The sequence below is a fragment of the Anabas testudineus genome, chromosome 18 (assembly GCF_900324465.2).
Source record: "Anabas testudineus chromosome 18, fAnaTes1.2, whole genome shotgun sequence".
Lineage (NCBI taxonomy): Eukaryota > Metazoa > Chordata > Actinopteri > Anabantiformes > Anabantidae > Anabas > Anabas testudineus.
This window is the reverse complement of record NC_046627.1, coordinates 1,343,306-1,356,697: the sequence shown is the minus strand read 5'-3', so window position 1 is coordinate 1,356,697 and position 13,392 is coordinate 1,343,306. Positions and strand designations below refer to the sequence as shown.

Genomic DNA, 13,392 nt, shown 5'->3' with positions numbered 1-13,392 from the left:
AAAAGTCCAGCACTTTGTCTGATTCTACTAGTAAACCTCTGTATCCTCTAGCAGTCTCATTTGAATATTGGCTCAGGAGCCAGGGTGACAGAAAAGAAATCAACCAATTTCCTATGATGGTTTTCCCTAACCCACAACCTATGCCACAAAATGCTCAAGCACAAGCTAACTGGGATCCAGAGGTATTTGTCTACAGACCTTGGCAGCCAGACGAGCTGAAGGAAGTGGCTGAGGAGTTACCTGATCCTCAAAAGACTGGTGGGCAAAAATGGGTCACAGCAATGCAGCAATTACTGGATGTATAATCCAACATTACAGGAGGTGGAAGCTGTGTGTCGCAGGTTTTTCAAGCTTCGATGGGCCAACATCAGACCTGCTAACTGGTCCACTACTGCACCTGTGGGTTCACCAGCATTCAGCACCATGATGGACACACTGTATGATGCTGTGAAGGTTGCCTTCCCTTTGAGAGTCTGCTGGCCTGAGATTCACAACACCAAGCAGAAGGAAGGTGAGTCAGCTACTGACTATCGTACCCGTATGGAAAGTATTTTCTCAGCTCATTCAGGTATTGATCCAAGTAATCCTGCACATGGTCATCTGCTGAAAACTGCCCTGGTGAATGGTCTTCATCCTGATCTGAAGAGCCGTGTCATGATGTCATGCGTAGGCTGGGAAACAGAGACTTTGGCAACTGTGTGGACACATGTCTTACATGCTGAGAGAAACAAGGTGGACTGTGACAACAAACAGGTAAAGAAACTCCAAACTGCTCAGTTGATGTTCTATTAGCAGGGTAGTGGGAAAAGTCCTGGACATAGACCAGTACAACACAGCAGTGCCAGAGGAAGAAACAGAGGAAGAGGGCAGTCAGGACCTCATAACCAACCGTAAAATTGGACATGGTCAGATATGTAGCTTGACTGTCTCGCAAAGGGACTCCTGTTGTAAACTCCACCCAAGAAGGAAAAGAACGGAAATATGGAGTGAAATACCACAGCGACGCCAGACTTGGATTTTTACCAATGACCACGAAGACTATATATGTATCGGTCTTGTGCTAGTCATAGATGACCATTAAGTAGGTGTTATTGTGCAGTCTACATGCATGCGAGCTGATGTGGAACTCAAGTGGATTCCATCTATATTTTGCATTGTGGCTTGCAGCAAACTTTCAAGATTGGTGAAATCTCCCAGTGTGGAGGTGCCTTGGCGGATTGAACCCAGTCAGGGAATTGGGCTTTGAACACAAGTAATCGGGTAAGCGCTAATTCCTATTGCAACAAATAGCGAAACAAAGCTGCTGTGACTGAGTGTGGAGGTCACACGCCCTATACGAAACCTGTGCTGGTCTCTCTTCTTGCTCCAAAATAGAAGATGGCTATAAGTTGAGAAATGCTGAATACGACATGGTGGTCACGAGTGGACTGAGCAACAGACAACAACAGTATCATGCATAGATCAATGTGTTTTGTTTTTTAACCTGTGCAAGCATCATAGTTGGCCACATAAAGAAAGGAACATCAGCTAGGAGAAGTAGCAACTATTCCAATTCCCATTAGGAGAAACATCCTTTTAAAATTATTAGAGATTGAATTTGGCGACCACAGCTGTCTAGTACTGCACACAAATGTCTCTGTGGTGCAATCGGCTAGCGCGTTTGGCTGTTAACCGAAAGGTTGGTGGTTTGAGCCCACCCAGGGACGTAGATTTTAAAGACAATTGGCAAGGTAGCCATTACCATCCCTATCGCTACATCAGGGGAAACCTATGCCTATACTAAAGCTGGTTCTAAATCATATCCGGTCAACTGTCCTGTGCTCGGAAGACGTAGCCGGCTGGCCTCTCTGACTGTGCTAGAAAACCAAGTGCCACAGTCTTTTCTTCTTTATAAGAACACTCAAGTAAAAGTAAAAGTATTGTGCAGTACTACTACTACTACATTTTTCAAAAGGTTACTCAAGTACATGTAACTGAGTAAATGTAACGCGTTACTACCCACCTCTGGGTTTTGGGGTTTTTGATTGGTTTTACAAATTTTGTAAATTTTTGTAACAACTACATTTACATTTTGTCTCAGGACAAGAAGCCTATTATCTGTACAGGAAGTGCACGTTTTACTTATTTATTTTTTAACATGGATTATTTGAATTGTAATAAATATGATGGTAGATGTCCCCAATTCAGCTGTTAGACAAAGAACTTCAGGGGACAGACACAATTCATGTGCAACTAGTATAATGTTCCCTTTAAAGGCTTTTATTGTTAAAACTGTTCTTTTTTACAGCAACGTCCTGTTAAAATCGAAACCATTTCATTTTCCTCAGTGGATGAAGATAAATATAGAGCTCAGATAGGAAAGATGATCCTGAGGGTTCATGTCGCTATTTATATTCTGTCAGTTCACAGAGAAGCTGATTTAACTGGACTTTGGACTCTGTGGTGAACTTTTACCAAAGGAGAAGATGTTTGTGGTGACGCTGACTCTCCTGTACGGTAAGAAATGTATTAGATAAACCACAGTAAAGTAGATAAACTACAGTAAAGTAGATAAATACAGTAAAGTAATAAACTACAGTAATAGATAAAGTAGATAAACCACAGTAAAGTAGGGAAACTACAGTAAAGTAGATAATGTAGATAAACTACAGTAAAGTAGATAAAGTAGATAAACTACAGTAAAACAGATAAACTAGTATAGATAATACAGTAAAGTAGATAACCAGTAAAGTAGATAATACAGTAAGTAGATAAACTACAGTAAAGTAGATAAAGTAGATAAACTACAGTAAAGTAGATAAACTACAGTAAAGTATATAAACTACAGTAAAGTAGATAAATACAGTAAGTAGATAAACCACAGTAAAGTAGATAAAGTAGATAAACTACAGTAAATAGTAAAGTAGATAAAATACAGTAAAGTAGATAAACTACAGTAAAGTAGATAAAGTAGATAAACTACAGTAAAACAGATAAACTAAGTAAAGTATAAATACAGTAAAGTAGATAAATACAGTGATAGATAAACTACAGTAAAGTAGATAAAGTAGATAAACCAGTAAAATAGATAAACTACAGTAAAGTAGATAAATACAGAAAGTAATAAACTACAGTAAATAAACTACACAGTAAAATAGATAATAGATAACTACAGTAAAGTAGATAAACTACAGTAAGTAGATAAAGTAGATAAACTACAGTAAAGTAGAAACTACAGTAAAGTAGATAAAGTAGATAAACTACAGTAAAGTAGATAAACTACAGTAAAGTAGATTAATGTCCCTTTAAATGTTTCAGGGACCGTCTACAAAGTTCAAAACACACAACAACCTTCATTATTCTCCCTCTTATGTAGTTTACTGTAAACTGTCACTAAAATGACTTCACTCATCAGTTGCGACTGCTGGTTTTACTACAGTTCTTATTATGGAGTGAAGTGTATTTTCTTCTTTGTAGAGTTGATATTGTGAAGACTGTTCAATCATTTCTCTGTCAGCTTCTGTTTCTGGTTTTCTGTCTCTTTTGGTCTGAGTCTTATCTGTGACTTGTTCTACTACTTGAGCTCCAGTCTGCACTGACATCTGTGTCGTCTTCTACCAATATCTAGAATAAATGACTCTTTATTCTCACAGTCAGCAGCTTCTTTGTCCATTACCTGTAGTTCATTCATCTCTATTGACTGTTCTAGTTCTCGTTAAGTCCTTCAGTACATTTTGATTTCTGGTCCACAGCCAGCTGTTGTTTTCTTATAGGTCTGGACAAAAAGGTTTAATATGTGGGAAAATTTCCTATTTTAATCCAATAGTTTTCAGTTTAAGAGCATCATTTTATGATTTCATGTTCAGATTTGTTATTTTTTACTTCCCTTGGACTAAAATGTCTCTGCTTGCACTGAGATTTGCTCTCATCCTCTTCAAATCTGTATTGTGCTCTCAGATTTACTGATGCTCGCTCAGATTTCCTGTACTCCAGCCCAAATCTTCTCTGTGTTCTCAGCTACAGCTCCATGTTCTTAAAAATTCAGATCTCAGCTGCTCATGCTCAGATTCTCTGTTGGATGAAGTCGGTTAACCCTGAGTTTGTCAAAATTAACCAGCCAATACAGATTTAACCTGAGGGTCTAAACAACCACTTTACAGCCTGATCCACACTGACTGAACTGGGTCTTAGTGAACCAGGATCCTCTGAACCACTAACGTCTCTCAGACTGAGGAGCTGCTTTTGGCCTCTGGTGTGAAAGTGAGTGTGACAGCTGCAGATTGTTGACGGTCACCAACATGTGATTCAGAGTCTCTGCAGCTGCTGTGTCCTCAACACAACTGATGAACTCTTCTAGTGTTTGATGAAGGACGTTATAGCAACAAGAGGAGAAAACAAGTGTCCAATCAGAGCTGAGTCTGTCGATGACTCATGAGGAACCAGGAAGAGAGAGCTGCTGCCAAAGTCTGTCTGTGTGAACAGCTCAGAAGCTGTGAAAACCTGAACCTGAACCTGAACCTGCTCCTCTGTCCTCAGAACTGATCTGTGGACTTGTGGACTTGGTTCCAGAGAGGAGCTTTAACAAAGTCTCAGTCTGAACTCTGACCTCACAGCTGATCAGAGCTGCTGCAACTGTGACAGCTGACATCAGTTAAAGGACCAGTTCACCCAAATCACTACAACTATCAGAACCACTCAGACAGGTCCAAGTCCAAGTCTCTTTGGTCCAGATGAAGGTTTGGTCCAGAACTGTTGAACAAGTCCTGAACAGAGTCTTTGTCCACATCCTGTCCTCCTCAGAAAGTCGGGGTGTTTGTGGATTATGAGGAGGGTCTGGTCTTCTTTTATGACGTCCATGCTGCCTTCTTCTCTTCACTGGTCTTTAGTCCTGGTCCTGACTGAGCTGGGACATCAGGACTGATCCAACCCCCCAGGAACAGCACTGGGCAGCGGGGACATTCGGACATAGTGAGCACACTCAACAGGACTCTGTCACATGAGGCCAACAGTGTTTGTCCCAGACACAGTGAGTCCAGAAGAAACAGCTGGATGTATGTCCCACACAGTCTGAATGGATCTTTGTATCCTCACTATCAGAGACATGAGGTCAACAGGTCTGGAAGAGTCCTACCAGGATGTGGTTTCTGTCCCATTCATGTGTGAGACCATATTATTGTCTAACAACAACCTCCAGCTGCTGCAGCTGACGTCACAACAACCAAATACATCAGCAAAGCAGCAGGTTAAAGCTCTGTTGTTCTCACCATGGTTAGAAAGTGGAACTGTGACCTTTGACCTGATCCTAGCTCCTTGTACTGATCAGCTGTAATTCACTGACAGAGTGAGGACTGTGAAAACCCAGAGGTTTTTGGAGCTCCCACTGAGGAAGGACAGGTAGATGAATGTCAGGAGGAAGTAGCTGAACTGGACTCAGTGTGTAATGAATGAAATGGTGGACTGTACCTTTAATATGGAGATAACAGCTGATTAGTACAGACGGACACACCTCCTCCCTCGTTCCATCATCTCTGAACTATGGTTTGTTCTTGTAAAGCTGTTCAACCTGAAACTTGATCCTTCAGATCAGTTTTTCTCTGTGTTTGTTTCTTTCTCTTCTCTGATTGGATGAACTTCAGGCCTGTGGTTGACCTCAGAACAAAGTCAGTGAACTCTGAGGAACCTGCTGAACCTGTTTCTTTACCTTCCAGCAGCTGCTTCTCTGGAAACAGCTTAAAGAGAAACTAAAGTTTTCTCTGAGTGTCGCTCGATGATCAGGAGGAGGAAAGTGACAACTGGCTGTGAACTGACGTCCTGAAGCTGTTTCTGAAGCTGCTCTTAGTTTAGGAAGAAGCAGGTTGAAGGAGACTTTGTGGTTGTTGGAGTTTCTACAGGAAGATGAAGATGTTGGTGGTGTTTGTGATCCTCGTGCACGGTAAGAGAAGCTTCCTCCCTCTGATCTGACTGATCCAACCTCTTTAATCTTGGTTTCTTTCCTCTTTAACTCTTTAACTGATGGACCAGTACTGAGACATGAAATAAGGCTGCTGAGATGGACCCTCTCTGTCTGTGTCCTCACAGTTTCCCAGCATGCCTCAGCTGTGGACATGTATGAGGGGGACCACTTCCTGCTGCCCTGTGAGTTTCCCACTTTTGAACTGGACGACCCCACAGTGGTGTGGAGCCGCTACGATCTCAGTCCTTCAACCGTCCAACCAGCGTCAGCAGGAAGGTGATGACTTAAAAACCAAACCAGCTCTACAGAGACCGAACATCGATGAGGACTGACGCTCTGGAAACTGGAGACCTGAGTCTGAACCTGACAAAACTGACACTGTCAGACAGTGGAACCTACACCTGCTCCGTCAGAGGTTTGGATGATGGGGAAAGAGGTGACAGAAGGTCCAGCTGCAGGTCAAAGGTCAGTAACAAACCCAACATCTACTGTAGATACAGGTCAGAGGTCAGAGGTCATGTTGTTCTTTATGTTCTCCACAGAACGATTTCCATCCTGGGCCAAAGCTCTCCTGGTTCTCCTGGTTCTTCTTCTTGTTACTGGGGTCTTTTAGTACATTTCCGTCAGTACTTCATGTCAGGTACGTCACTACTACTACATTACCCATAATGCTGATGGTTCCCATCTTTCCTCTTGTTGCTCCTTGACTGTGAAGACAGACTGAGAGTGAGGAACCAATCAGAACCACACTGAGAGAATGAATCAGTGATCATTAGTTCCTGATGACTGTAGAGAAGGAACTGATCCGTTTCTGTCTTTATCTCTGTTTGTTGGAGAAAAACTTTTTCTCAGTCAAATCTCAGTAGTTCAAAGTTCATTTGTGAGGATGAGGATTTATTGGAGTTGACTAGTTCTTAGTTTAGTGTGAGGCAGCAGCTGGTTCAGAGGTCATCAGGATGGACTGGTTAACAAAGTGGTCCGTTTGTAGATGAACAGAGATCTATGAAGTCCTCCGAATGTTTCCTAGAGAATCTCAGAGTCTGTTCTCAGGTAACTTCTAATTACTGACTGATTCTTTCATTGGATTAGTTTCTGACTCACTGCTCAGTGAGGTCTGGGATTAGAAGAGAAGGACGGGACAGTGAGGTCCTGATACCATCAGTGCTGCTGTCTGTCCACATGATGTTGTGGTTTGTTGTCCTCTCAGTCTACCAGGTGGAGGTGGATTCAGGGGTGGAGTCTGTCCTGCTGCCCTGTAAAACCACAGTTTGTCTGCCTGAAGACGTCAAAGTGGAGTGGACGGACAGATACAACAGGAAGGTCCATGTGTATGAGAACGGCTCTGATCAGCCTGAAGAACGAACCAGTTTTACAGCGACAGAACAGAGATGAAGAGAAACCTGCTGAAAACTGGAGACTTCAGTCTGATCCTGAAGAACCCAAAAGTCATCAGAGACACAGGAAAATATAAATGTAGAGTTTATGACAAGGAGGGAAACTGTCTGAGAGGGAACACTATGCTGCTTCAGGTCAAAGGTCAGAACTAAGATATTTGTCTGTCTCTCTCTACCTCTCTCTCTCTCTAACTGTCTCTCTCTCTCTCTCTCTCTCTAACTGTCTCTCTCTCTACCTGTCTCCCTCTCTAACTGTCTCTCTCTCTAACTGTCTAACTGTCTCTCTCTCTCTACCTGTCTCTCTCTCTCTACCTGTCTCTCTCTCTACCTCTCTCTCTCTCTACCTGTCTCTCTCTCTCTACCTGTCTCCCTCTCTACCTGTCTCTCTCTCTACCTCTCTCTCTCTCTACCTGTCTCTCTCTCTCTCTCCCTCTCTACCTGTCTCTCTCTCTACCTGTCTCCCTCTCTACCTGTCTCTCTCTCTAACTGTCTACCTCTCTCTCTCTCTACCTGTCTCTCTCTCTACCTGTCTCTTTCTCTAACTCTCTGTCTCTCTACCTGTCTCTCTCTCTCTACCTGTCTCCCTCTCTACCTCTCTCTCTCTCTCTCTACCTGTCTCTCTCTCTACCTGTCTCTCTCTCTACCTGTCTCCCTCTCTACCTCTCCTCTCTCTCTCTACCTCTCTCTCTCTCTACCTGTCTCCCTCTCTACCTGTCTCTCCCTCTCTACCTGTCTCTCTCTCTACCTCTCTCTCTCTCTACCTGTCTCTCTCTCTACCTGTCTCTCTCTCTACCTGTCTCTCTCTCTACCTCTCTCTCTCCTCTCTCTACCTCTCTCTCTCTACCTGTCTCTCTCTCTACCTCTCTCTCTCTCTACCTCTCTCCTCTCTACCTGTCTCCCTCTCTACCTCTCTCTCCCTCTCTACCTGTCTCTCTCTCTCTACCTGTCTCTCTCTACCTGTCTTTCTCCCTCTCTACCTGTCTCTCTCTCTAACTGTCTCTACCTGTCTCTCTCTCTACCTGTCTCTCTCTCTCTCTCTCTCTCTCTACCTGTCTCTCTCTCTCTACCTGTCTCTCTCTCTACCTGTCTCCCTCTCTACCTGTCTCTCTCTCTACCTGTCTCTCTCTCTCTCTACCTGTCTCCCTCTCTCTACCTGTCTCTCTCTCTCTACCTCTCTCTCCTCTCTACCTGTCTCTCTCTCTCTACCTCTCTCTCTCTACCTCTCTCTCTCTCTCTACCTCTCTCTCTCTACCTGTCTCTCTCTCTACCTCTCTCTCTCTCTCTACCTCTCTCTCTCTCTACCTGTCTCTCTCTCTACCTGTCTCTCCTCTCTCTACCTCTCTCTCCCTCTCTACCCGTCTCTCTCTCTAACCGTCTCTCTCCTCTACAGACAGAATTCAGGACACAGATCAAACAGTGGACATCAGGAACAGAAGCAGCTCCACTGATCCAACTCCTCTGATTGATGCTGATCAATCAGTTTGATCGGTCTGTTGATCGATCTTTGATTATTGATCTGATCGGACTTTGGATCAGAGACAAACTGGAAGTGAAGGAGCTGATGGACGATGGATGAAGACAGGAGGACGCTTTGTCTTCTTCTTCTTCCCTCGGACTCCTCCTGACTCTCACACAGTCTACACACTCACTATTGATCCCTATTGATGGGTGCTGATCAGTGATGTCACAGTGTGATGTCACATGTTGATCAGCTCTGTGATCTGGACTCCAACATGTTCTTGTGGTTTTTGGTGACTTCTGCTTTAGATCCTCTGAACTCTGACAGAGGTCTCACTCTGGAGGAAACTCTCCACACTTTGAATCTCTTTGTTTTCTTCTCTCACTCAACATGTGACAGTTTTTATCTGTTGATTCAACACATTTTCTAAAACACTGTCACACTTCTCCAAACATTTCCTCCAATCACCAGCTCACTTTCTACTGTTCACATGACACTTGATTTGTTCTTAAAGTGTGTTGAGCTGCAGTTCCTCTAACGTCCACCAGATGCGGCTGTGATCAAACTGACTAATATTTCATTTTCTTACTCTTTAATTCTGCCTCCATGAGAAGAAGCTCAGTGAATCTGCTCAAATCTGAACTTGTTTAAAAACTAATGATAATTATCTTATCAAACAGCTGTCAGCACCAGACTTCATTCACATTTTCATTAAATTAAAATAAACACACTCCATCCTCCAGTTCTCCAACAGAATTATTGTACTCAGGCACAAAGGACTAAAAACAGTCTCAGTCTGTAAATGTTTGTGTTTATCACGTTGTAAAAATATGTCTTTATTAAAGGAACACTTTATAAAACTAGTTAGATGTCAATCAGGAAAAAAATCATGATGTAGCAACTTCCTGTTTTCCCTTATTTGGACTTCCTCCATTCTCCGGCTCTCTGATCTGATCTGATGAGTTGTTTCACCCGTAGTACCCGTTCCTTTATAACAGGGGTCACTAACAGGCGGATGGCAGTCCGCATCCGGACCCAGAAACTGTCTCATACGGACCCGGAGCTACAGACCGAACCAAACGTTTTTGATTTCAAATCTTGCCGGACAACTTAATTTTAACCAGCGCAGCTATTGCGTACATCGAATTGTCGGTTATCATGGGGATGACCGCCAGGAGGGAACAGGTATCATGGTTCTTTTGAGGAGACCTAGCAAACGAGCGTTTGAGGGGAAATAAAAAGACTAGACGTTCTCCAAAAATAAAGTCCGTTGAAGTCAGCAAGTCAAAAAGAAGGAAGTCTGCGCAGAGCAACAAGGACATATTTTAAGAAATAATATGTCTCTTTTAAATGAGAAATCAGCTGAATGTCAGAGCTGGATTTGTTTTCCTGCCCGATGTCTCAGCTCAGCATTGAGGATAAGCAGTATTCAGCAATTAGACCAATTTCACCAATCACCGACCATGGACCTCTGGAGTTCTTTGTACCCGGAGACGGTGAAAAGTATCTGGATTTAAACCACACCTTATTATTTTTATGCCTAAAAATTACACATGCTGATGGATCAGACATTGCTCAGGATGTGGCTGTTTCAGTTATTAACTATCCATTAAACACCATATTTTCCAATTCAACGTTACTCTCGTAGACAAACATATTTCACAATCCAGCACAACGCACCCATGCAGAGCAATAATTGAAACATTGTTGAATTCTCTGATGACACCCTGAAATCACAATTCACAGCAGGCGTGTTTTACAAGGACACAGCGGGGGAATTAGATTCTTATTAATTAGATTAGATATATTTTTCTGTGAGAGGCTTCTTTTGAACTCTGTGGATTTGAGAATCAAGCTGACTAGAGCAAACGATGTTTTTTGTCTAATGGATGCGGCAAATGCAGATTACAGGCTGAAAATACTCGGAGCCTCCCTGTATATCAAGAAAGTCACAGTTTCGCCATCGCTGAGACTCGGTCATTCTGCATTAATGAAAGGGAATGCTTTATATCCTCTCTCACGCATCAATGTGAAAACATTTTCTATCCCAGAGAATTCAGGAATATGTAACCAAGAGAACCTGTTTCTCATGAATATGGTTAATCACGAGGCATTTACAGGACGACCAAACTTGTCCCCATTCAACTTCTTACACAATGATATTGAATACTTGGCACTCTGGACGAAAGGATGGAAGACAGGTACCTGCTAAAGCATATCAGCCTAATTTCACAGACAATCAGGCTGTTAGAGAGTTCTACTTCTTCTTCGCCTGTAGCCACAGGTACATAAAGGCTGAAGATGCAATTTAGAAACCCATGACCTTAAACAACAACGTTCATCGTGTACGCTTGCTATAATTCAATCCTTGAAATCAATTCAAAAAGAAGTATCTGCGTGGATTGTTACTGAGATACTCACAAGGAACAATCATCAGATTCAAAACCTTTTACATCATTTACTGGGAGATGTTTTCTGCGGTGTTTGGGCCTCTGACGAGTTAAATGAAAATAATTTCAAAAGACCTGCTTACATTGTAATAAATACGGACCCACGGGATCTCCCTGGTGAGCTACAGGTCAGGGAAAAAGACGGAACAGGGAACAACAAGGAACATGAGTGACACACTAGCAACCAGCAAATGGATATTATGTTGCTTATAACGAGGGTGAAGCGATGAAAACAGGCAGGTGTGTTGAGCGATGCAGGCAGAGGAGTGGGGAACAGGAGGCAGGCTGAGGTAGAGAAAAGGCCTCTGCTGGCAGGGAGGAGAACTGCGGGGACACTTACAGACAAGAGATGAAAAAACAGACATAGGAGCCAAAAACAAGAAGCAACCAAAAGAAGAGAAAACCCCAACACCTGACATTCACTCTGGATGAAAATGGAGATGCTAAGTTTTTTGACTCATTTGTATTTCCCCCCAACTTTATCTATTACCCAAAATCCATACTGCAGTTTCTGGAAAGTCACACAAAGTTAGAAAGTTATCTGTAGCTTCGGACAACGCTGCATCTATTACCTGTGTCATCGTGCATGCAGGTTTGTCGTATCAAAATGTTCTGTCTCTTTATAAAGACCACACTGAACTAAATGATTCTATGGTTTGGAATTTGTTGAAAAATTTTAAAGCTGTGTAATTAATCAGACCATAGCTTACTGTAATCATATGGTGTGTTCATTCAAAATGTTTCTACAATGTCATAACTTTTAATTTACAACAAACAAAGACGTTGACTAATTCATACATACTTTTCAAAAAGCCTCTTTATTATTATAAAACAAAACAATTACAATGCAAACATAATCATGACATAATGAGCCAACGTGGTGGTAGAGTGATGTTTTTGTTTTTCTTATTATTATATTTTGTTGCAGAAGCACATGGAACAGGTGCTTCATATGGGGCCTGTGAGGATTCAGTCCAATCAGCGTATGAACCATAACTTCTCATTTGTTGAGGTGTAGAATATGTCAGAGATGATCCGTGGTTGTCTTTGATTTGACGAATTTCCATACGGGTATATGTGATCAACGAATAGTTTTTTTTCATTGTGGACAATTTCACTGTCATTGTTCCAACGGGCTAAACCATCAGATTCTGATATTTTCTGTAAAATGTATTGAGCATTCTTTTGAAAATGGTTCATAAGAACCTCTTTGACAACAGCGTCCTTACGCACCTGAGTGTCTTTTTGCTCCTCTTCCTTGTGCACACTGAGAACAATTTCTCTGCTCTTACCTTGTTTTACTCTCTGGAGATTCAGATATCTTTGTAGCAGCATATTGTATTTTTTTATTTTCTGATTGGCATCAGACTTTTTTCTTCCAGGATCTCACGCATCTTTTTGTCTAAATACTTTTCAACCCGCTCTCGGATATTTTGAGGTTGGTGAACTCTATCGTTTAGACGTTTTTGTTGCTCAGGCGAGAACCAGATACATTTTTTGTGACACCATTTCTTACAATAATTATCTAGAAAGACCACTTGATTTTACCTGACAGGAATGGCAGAGCGACGCTGAGTAAAGGCACCAGAAAACCACCCGTTTGAAGAGTTTCTCTTTTCTTGGTTAAACTTTTTGAGTTTTTTATATTGTTTGTCTGAAACAGGTATCAGTCCTTTTAAAAGATGTAAAGCTACTTCACACATGGCCTGAATGAGGTCTGTGGAGCAAGTTGTGAGTATAGCTAAACGCAGGCGCGGCATACTGTTCAATAAGGCACGAGTAGAGGCATGTTTAGGCGACATTATCATTTATTTTTTCCTTGGCAGATAGACACATGGGAGTTTGAATAACATTAGATGTGGGAAATTCAAGTTGAGAGTACGACTTCATTTACCCTTGTTAAATATGTTTTGTGTGAGAAACATATTTTTATGATGTCTATACTGTGTAAACATTTTCACCACCTCAGGATTATCATTGACTTCACAAATTACATCGTCTAAAATAATCAAATGTTTTTCACCATGAGGGAAAAGTTTTTATCATCAAATGAACCACAAACTTGATTTTTTTACACAATTTTTGCAATTCACAATACAGAGGTTGAAAATAAGTGTAAATATAGGTAGGTACAACATCCATTAGATATTTACAATT

The 13,392-nt window shown here is 41.9% G+C and overlaps 1 long non-coding RNA gene and 1 other non-coding gene across 2 annotated transcripts; both read left to right on the top strand.

Moving 5' to 3' along the window:
• Positions 1-1,632: 1,632 nt before the first annotated feature.
• trnan-guu lies at positions 1,633-1,706 on the top strand. The gene has a single exon. It is a non-coding gene; the product is annotated as a tRNA-Asn (tRNA).
• Positions 1,707-6,362: 4,656 nt separating this feature from the next.
• LOC117153073 lies at positions 6,363-7,271 on the top strand. Its single transcript, XR_004463502.1, has 3 exons — positions 6,363-6,397; positions 6,475-6,572; positions 7,140-7,271. It is a non-coding gene; the product is annotated as an uncharacterized LOC117153073 (long non-coding RNA).
• Positions 7,272-13,392: the final 6,121 nt, after the last annotated feature.